Source organism: Saimiri boliviensis, chromosome 15 (genome assembly GCF_048565385.1).
Source record: "Saimiri boliviensis isolate mSaiBol1 chromosome 15, mSaiBol1.pri, whole genome shotgun sequence".
NCBI lineage: Eukaryota > Metazoa > Chordata > Mammalia > Primates > Cebidae > Saimiri > Saimiri boliviensis.
The window spans coordinates 58,439,046-58,448,452 of record NC_133463.1 but is presented as its reverse complement, the minus strand read 5'-3'; the positions used below and the strand labels follow the sequence as shown (position 1 = coordinate 58,448,452).

Sequence of the window (9,407 nt, the reverse complement as noted above, 5' to 3'; positions counted from 1 at the left end):
ACCTTCACCTTCTGGGTTCAAGCGATTCCCCTGCCTTAGCCTCCTGAGTAGCTGGGATTACTGGCACACACCACCATGACTGGCTGATTTTTTAAATTTTTAGTAAAGACGGGGTTTCACCACGTTAGCCAGGCTGATCTTGAATTCCTGACCTCAGGTGATCCTCCTGCCTCGGCCTCCCAAAGTGCTGGGATTATAGGCGTGAGCCACCACACCTGCACACAGCTATACTTTTTTAAGCCTAAGCTTAATTTTACAATTTAAACAACTGTCCAAACTTAACAAGTTGCCAGCATTCATTCACAACTAGAAAACATTCTTAATTTATATTAAACCAGAAATGTATTATCATTATTGCATTAATATATTTTGCCACTAAATATTGAAAAAAAATTAAAGTTATTTCTGTAGAACAGGGGTGCCCAACCCTTGGGCCACTGACCTGTAGCAGTCTGCGGCCTGTTAGGAACTGGATCTCACAGCAGGAGGTGAGCTTCATCTGTATTTACAGTCATTCCCCATTGCTGGCAATATCTCCTGAGTTTCATCTTCTGTAAGATCAGTGCAGTGTTAGATTCTCATAGCAACGTGGAACCTACTGTGAACTGCACATGTGAGGGATCTAGGCTGCATGCTCCTTATGAGAATCTAATGCCTGATGATCTGTCACTGTCACCCATTACTTCCAGATGGGACTTGAGGAACACAAGCTCAGGGCTCCCCCTGATTCTACATTAAGATGAGTTGTGTAATTATTTCATTACAGATTACAGTGTAATAATAGAAATAAAGTGCACAATAAATGTAATGTTCCTGAATCATCCCAGAACCATCCCCCACCCCCACCCCATTGTGGAGAAATTGTCTTCCATGAAACTGGCCCCTGGTGCCAAAATGGTTGAAGACTGTTGCTGTAAAAGATTCATCCTGTCAATGTTAACCTCACAGCAGGATGATACTACAAGACTCACCTTTCAGACACAATGGAAAAGCAGATCTATGCTGGTGTTAGTCTGCAATTTCATCCTACTACAAAAGGGTAAAGTCTCACCTTGGAATATGTTTAATAAAAAGGCAAAGTGCACACAAAGATTTCAACAATTTTAAAGACAAAAAATAGGTCCCAACAATAAACTCAAAAATTTATGACAAATAGAGGCTCTGATGAGCTGTTTATAAATACTTTGGATTAAGTACAGTTATATGGAAAGTCGAGTTTATTTGAAATCTTAAAAAAAAAGTTCCTGTTAATCCTCAAATGGCACTTGTTATTGTTTAACATTTCTGTTAAATGCATGCATTGAATTACTTATTACCCAAGCCAGAAGCTGTTTCTTACCATTTATTGTTTAGGACTTTAACTGGCCGTCTTTTTCAACATCAATTCCTTCTTGACCATTCTCAACAATCCTCTTTGTAGTAATTTTTCTGCCAACCATTTTAGTAGAAACTGATAGAGATTTGAAATTGCTCATCCCAGTACCACCAAATGAGATGGAAGAGAATGAAGTGAAACCCTGTGACTTAGTGACCTGAATGAAATAAATCCAAAGAAATCCAATGGAAATGGGGCCCTTCTACCAAAAACGTTCCCTGAAGACGTCATCTGGGTTATGGGATGTGAAGCCAAACTCACAGGGACTGTCAAAATGATTTCCACCTCCTCTCCACCAATTAATCCTTTTTTGTCATATTTGTCATAGATATTCCGCTTTTTAGCATCTGACAGCACCTCATAGGCCTAGGCTACTTGTTTGAATCTTCTCTCTGCTTCTTCTTTATTCTCAGGATTTTTATCTGGGTGTTACTTCAGTGTCAGTTTTTGATATGCCTTTTTAATATCCTCAGTTGAGGCATGTTTCTGCATGCCTAGAACTTCGTAGTAACCCGCCATGTTTTAACAGATTGTTGGAACAGGTCCAAGGACAGAAGTGACTGGCAGGGAGACACAGGGGAGGTAGGGCAGTGGCAGGGGGCCCCTCTAGGCTCCAGCACCCCTGCACTGGTGGCAACAGCCTGCTCAGCTCTTTAAAATCAAAATCCAGCGCACAACATAGCATCACTAAAATTTCATTAAATAAAAATTCACTAACATTAAATATAATCAAGTAAAAACATAACTATTTCTCTAGCATAGCTATTACAATTGCAGTAGCATTTTCTAATTAAAACCAAAAAGAAGATAAACTCATCAAATCCCACTGGAATTCACTGAATGCCGCTACAAATTTTTAAAATATAAAACAATGAGCTTGTTTTTTGAATGAATGTGTACATTCTTCTACTTGTTTATTTAAACTATAACTGTTGTGTTTAAATATTACAAAGAAAAAAAATACCATTTATGGAAAGAAGTGGAACCAATAATTTTAAATGACCTAAATAGCTCTACCAATCCATTTAGCTACTGCTTTTTAGTCAATACCAGCATAAAAATATGACTTCTTGGATTTGGAAATGATACACATCCCTCAATGAACTTACACAATAATGTTGCCCATTTTTTCTTCCACATGTAACAGCAACTTATCTTTATTCATTTTTTCTAAAGTAAAAATTTGCATATCATCTCGATTTTTTTACGTGATTTCTAGTAATATGTGAAGATTATTCCAGGCATGTCTTAGCAGGCAGTGGAAGAAGGTAGACCTACTGGTTTTATTTTCATGAGAATTTTAGGGGACTGAAGATAAAATAAACATGCCTGGGCCTCTTGTGACTAAGGAGTGGCCCCATAAATCTGGGAATAATGACTCCTGCTTAGCTTTTCAGGCATTATGCTGTTTGAAAATAAACTTATTTGAAGGGAAGAAGAGTCAAGACAATATCTTGGGCTGGGCATGGTGCCTGTAATCCCAGTGTTTTGGGAGGCCAAGGTGCGTGGATCAATTGATGTCGGGAGTTCAAGACCAGCTCGGCCAACATGGCAAAACCTCATCTCTACTAAAAATACAAAAAAGTAAAAATAAAACTAAGCTGGGCATAGTGACGCATTCCTGTTTCAGCTACTCAAGAGGCTGAAGGAGGAGAATTGCTTGAACCCTGGAGGTGGAGGTTACAGTGAGCCAAGATTGTTCCAGTGCACTCCAACTTGGGCAACAGAGTGAGACTCTAAAAACAAAAGACATTATCTTGGTCCATTAGCTAAGTGTTTATTTATAAAGGTAAATGGTTTGAATATGGTATAATGTGGTATCATTAAAATTGTATAAGTCCAAGCTGCACAAAGAATGTGGACCAGGGAAGGAGGAGAGGGTACAGCCATTACAACATTTATTAAATGGAAAAGCACATTACTAGAAGTGCCGTGGTCCACTCAGAACACACTGTGACTCTGGCAAAGAACTTATATTCCGAGAGAAAAAAATGAGTAATTTTTGCCCTATTGCTTCCCCTCACCCCACCATCACCAACAATAGCGAGGCATGGTTTCTAATATTTCTCAAGTGAACCTACTCATTCTTCAAGTAACATGTTATACAGATAAAAGACTGATGAAGGGAAGCTCCTGTACTGCTTTTTTAGATAGCTGGTGAAACATTACTTCTGGGTGTGTTGAAAGAGGTTTCTGGAAGAGATTAGCATGAATCACTATACTAAGTAAAGAAGATCTATCCAATTCTTTAACAGCCTAGATAGAACAAAAAGGTGGAGGAAGGATGAATTCTCTCATTCTTCTTAAGCTGGAGCATTCATCCCCCTTCCTTAGGCACTGGAGATACTGGTTCTCAAGCCTTCAGATTCCAGGACTTACCCCACTCCTCAACACTGAGCTCTCAGGCCTTTGGATTCAGAATAAATTATACCATGAGCTTTCCTGCTTCCTCAGCTTGCAGACATCATATCATTAGACTTTTGGGCCTCTATGATTGCATGAGCCAATTCTCATAATAAAAATGTATTTGTATTATGGGATATATAGGATATATGTATCTATATCATATATATGATATTGCAGACATCATATCATTAGACTTTTGGGCCTCTTTGATTGCATGAGCCAATTCCCATAATAAAAATTTATTTGTATTATGGGATATATAGGATATATATATTTATACCATATATAGGATATATATATATATATATATGATATATATGTAACACATACACACACACACACACACACACACACACACACACACACCCTATTGGTTCTGTTACTCTGGAGGAACCGTGACTAATACAAGCTGTCACAACAGTTTACTTACAAATTGATGGAGTACAAGGGTGATTTTGTTACATGCGTAGATTGTGTACTAGCAAATAAGAGCTTTTAGAGTATACATCACCCAAATAACATACACTGTACCTATTAAGTATTTTTTTTTATCATCTGTTCCATTCTTCACCCTTCTGAATGTCAACTGTTCATAATTCCACACTCTATATTCATGTATCACAACAGGTAAAAGCTAAATTGAAGCAATAAGGCTGGTCAGGATGTATTGGATTTGGGATATATTTTGCAGATAGAATTTACAGAATTTGATGATAGATTAGAAATTTATAGAATGCAGGAAGTACTATCAGATGAGCAGATTTCTATGAGGAGACAAGAGGACAAGAATTAGGAGTCAGCTAATTGTACATCCTAAGTTTTAGACATTCAAATCAATATGTATATATACATATATACATATCAATATGCATATATCTACACACACACACACACACACATATACATATACAGTTTTTTACATTTACTCATATAAAATTACCGTGTTTGTATATAAAAAATGGTTGCCATAAGTTTTATATGGTTAAACCAAATAAAACTAAATTAAAGAGTAATAAGCATTATAGATGTTATTTAAAAGCATAACACTTAATCAGATTGTGTGCTATCTGGGACTAAATGAGAAGAGATACAAAAACAGCCTTGGGACACTTCAACCTTTACCAGTCAGGAAGATGAAAAGGAAGCAGAAAAAGGGAACTAAGAAGTAGTAATGTAGGAGAAAAATAGAAAATTTTCTCTTAGAAGACAATTGGAGAAAGTGTTCCAAGAAGAATAAAGCACAGTTAACAAATGCTTTTGATAGATCAAGTAACCTGAAGACTCAGAAATGAGCATACAAGTGTAACCAATTAGCTCTACAAAAGAAAATTTATTCAAAATGTTGAAAAAAATTGTGCTCTAAAAAATAAATTCATTACTAACAATATCAATTGGTAATTGGTATATGATTTCTCACAGTTTAGATTTTCTTTTTTTTAACAGTTTAGAATTAGATATAGTATATTTCTCCACTGCCCTAATAAGTTTAAGTAAGTATTTTTGTAAGTTAAGTCTATTACTTAAATACTGTGGAAATATATAATCTTAAGTCAGCAGATGGATTAAACTTCAAGAACCCTGAAGATGTTCTGGTGGGAAATGTCTGTATCCAGGAAATTAATCTTTAATTTTTCCTGTCTCAGAATAAATGCTCAAAAGAGAAGTGTTAAACTTGTTCATACTAGTTAATTGGAACTTGTTGTGAAGAGATATGTTGGCAGAATAATGCACTCATGGTCAGGTAAGCAGATTTTTAAAAATTATAAAAGAAGAAAAATGCCAAAGTTGATATGCTCAGCAAAATTTTCATTCTATGAAATGATATGATGTATGGTTTCCTACTTTGTGTAACTGAATCTGTAAATTTCAATATCTTTCATCATAACAAAAATGCCTTCCAACCTTCAGACACATGCAAAGAAGAATATTAAGTCCTAGGAAAAAGAATCAGAGATTAAGAAAATGTAAAGATCATGAATATATATGCACCTAACAATATAGTCTCAAAATATACAAAATAATAATTTTAAAACTATGGAGACATTTGTAGCTGGAGATTTTAATCCAGTTCTCTCAGAAATTAATAGTTTAAAGCAACCAAAAATAAACAAATACATTAAAAATTTGAATAACATAATCGATTATTTTGAACTAATCGTAGACATTTACACCAAACCACACAAAAAAAGAGAGAATGTGTATTTAGCACATATGACACATTCATAAATACTAACTGTACCAGGACAATTATGACACAAAAGAATCCTCAACAAATGCCAAGTAATTCATAGTGTACAGGTATCTTCTCTAACAATATTATAAAATTAAAATGTTATTATAATCAAATAGCTTTAAAAATCAAATGTACATGAAATATGAAAATATACAACTCAATAATCTTGGGACCAAGAAAAAATAATGTAGAAATTATAATATACCTCAAATCAAATGACAATGAAAACACTAAGGACCAAAAGTTGCATAATCGCTTATGTTAAAATAATTTTTAGAGTTTTAAATCTATTTAAAAATAAGAACGCCATAAAGTAACTGAGTTAAAGAGCCAGAAAACAACTACATAAAGCTTGTTTTAAGATAGTTGACAAAACTAAATGGTAATTCCTTGAATAGATTAATAAAACCAAAGGCCCTGGTAATACTGCTTTTAAAAATGTGGAAAAAAACCACTAGCAATAAGCTATAGATGTAATAGAGATTTTTCAAATAATAAAATATTATTAAAACTATATTCCAAGACATTTGAAAACCTAGCTTAAATGGATATACTTCTGGAGAATATATAATATTCCAAAATAAATCCAAGAAGAAATATAATACTTGACTAGATGAATCACCATTAAAGAACTGAATATGTAAATCAAGGACACCTCCTCTAAAAAGTGACCAAAACTTGGTCCCACATAGTGTTTTAGTTGAGTGCTACCAAACTTTAAAGAACAGATAATCCGTTTTCACATATAAGTTGTTCCAGAATAACAGAAATAAAGGGTAAGCAGATCAACTTATTTTAGAAAGCTACTGTAACCTGAAATCCAAAAATAGATGAACAATAGAACAGAAAATTATAAATATTTTAAATATGTAAATATCTGTAAATAAATTATCAGATGACTGTATCTAGTTGTAAAAAAGTTAATATATCATGATTCAGTATGGTATATTCAAACAATCCAAGATCATTCAATATTAGAAAACTTATTAATGAAATTCATAGTATTAATAAACTTAAAGGAAACATCATAAAGTCATCTCAATAGACAAATAAAAATAGTATTTAATAAAAATCAATATATATTCATGAATAAATTCTCATAAAACTGAGTGAAAGAAATTTCCTTGACTTGATAATGTTGTCTACTAAAAACCCGAGGTTAACTACATTATCCTTACTAGAACAAAATAAAAATTTCCATTATCTCTGAAAATGCACATCTTAATGCAGGAAGAAAGAGAAGTACAGGTTATGATGATTGCAAAGGAAGGCACAAGACATGTCCAGTTGATACAGTAATGCACAGAAAAAAAAAAAAAAACTGAAACAACAAGCCATTGAGACTCATAGGAGTTAATCAAATCTATAAATATACTACCACATTACAAAACTCAAAGAACTATAAAATGAGGGTAATTGAATAAAAAGTGGACAAGGTATTGGTGATATGGAATTGTTCAAGCACTTTTAACTATCAAAAAGAAGACCTGAATAAACATACCACATTTAAATTTAATGCAATATCAAGTTTTTTTTAAGTCTGCAGAAATGTTTAGGGGAACTTTACAAACATTTTAAAGTTTATATAGAGGAACCAAACATCCAAATAATTCTAACTCAATATCAGGTATTGAGACAAATTAGAAAGAGCAATAAAAGAGTGGAACTGGTTTGAAACAGACAAAAAGAAAAACAAATGGGGCAAAATAAATAGTCCAGAAATAAGCCTATGGATTGATTATATAGGATGTAAAGCAGAAATTCAACTTTTTCCACACTATATAGAGTGCTATAATATATTTCTCCAAAACAAAAGAACTTGGCCTTTTCTCACAAATTCACATTGTGAGAATTTATTGGAATCCCTGATGGAGATGGATTGGAAAAATAAAAGATTTTCATGCTTAAACCCCACTCAATACACAGGTTACACTGGTTACAATGAAGTCTAGAAATATCTTAAGTCCAGTGGTTTTGCTAACACCACAGTGAAGTGAAGGACTCTGGAAGTTCAAACCAATGTGCCTCCGAAAAGAACAATGCAATATTTATAAGAGAATTTAAATAGAAATAAGATAAGGAAAAAAGGTAACTGACTTGATGCTCTCAATATTAGTGAAGAGACCTTCCATAGTATTTTATTGAGGCAAAATATTTTCTTCAACATTATAGGGACAACTGAAGTTCCTAATGGAATTGTTCTTTAATTATTAAATAGTGTGGGATTTTTGAGAAGTAACAGATTTTTCCTTACTTTTCCTGCTAAATACAAAGAAAAACCTCTGACATTATGTAGGACAAACATACAAGACTCTGAAAGATGGAAAGAAGATGGTAAGTCAGCTAGGGACATTAAGACTCAAGGAACAATATGGTAGTGACTACCTTGAGTTTTCATTTTGCCTCATTTATCCCAGACTTTGAGCCAAAGACACTGGCAACTTCAAAAGAAATGGTCATGGACAAAAACCAATGAAACAAAACAGTCTCCTGTGTCTAGCCAGAGAACAAGAAAATGGCAGTTTAGCAAGATAGAAAACTTTTGAAAAATAGCTATGCTACTCTAGGTTAACACCACAAAAAACAAAACAACACAAAACAAAAACTATGAAACCCATCCCTATACTCCATTCCTGAGAGCAAAGGCCCAGTGGAGAGTCTAGACTTCCCCCATCAGTGGGTGCAATGAGTCTTAACCCTGCCAGCAGGGTGGTGGCAGGGAAAACTGAGTAGAGGGCTGGAACATTTATCCCCTCTAGGTGGTAGGTAACAAGGCTCTGCATTCCTCACAGTATCAGTGAAAATCACACAGGAACCCTGGACTGCTACCTCCACCCAGCATTAATGAAGTACGTTGCTCTCTCCCTAATGGAGTGGTGTCAGAGAAAAGTTGTGAGTCCAGATTTACATCACCTCCCAACAGTAATGAGGTACAGCCCCTGCTATGGTATCAATGGATGCTTCATTGGGAGCAAGTCTTTCTACTTTCATCTGGTAGAAAAAGAAGTGGCTACTTTACGTGACAAAATAGGCCAAAAGGAAACCAGCTAAATGAGGTGTAAATAAGATCTAGGTTTTCAGTACACAGTACTCAAAATGTCCAGGTTCAAATTCAAGAACCAGAAAGATTTCATACTGAATTAAAAAAAAGCAATGAAGTAATGCCAAAATTAAGATAACAGAGAGGTCAGAATTATCTGAAAAAAAAAAAAAATTAAAGTAACCACCAAAACAATGTTTCAACAGGCAATTACAAACATGCTTAAAACAAATTTTAAAAAATAAATTGCAGTGTTAGGAAATAACTAAAAAAGAGAGAGAATCTGAGCAAATAAATGGAGATACAAAGGATGGCCAAATGGGAAATTTTAGAACTGAAATTTTTTTAAAAAA

At 34.2% G+C, this 9,407-nt stretch overlaps 1 pseudogene; it reads right to left on the bottom strand.

Moving 5' to 3' along the window:
- Positions 1-378: 378 nt before the first annotated feature.
- On the bottom strand, positions 379-2,223 carry LOC141581478 (dnaJ homolog subfamily B member 6-like; annotated as a pseudogene).
- Positions 2,224-9,407: the final 7,184 nt, after the last annotated feature.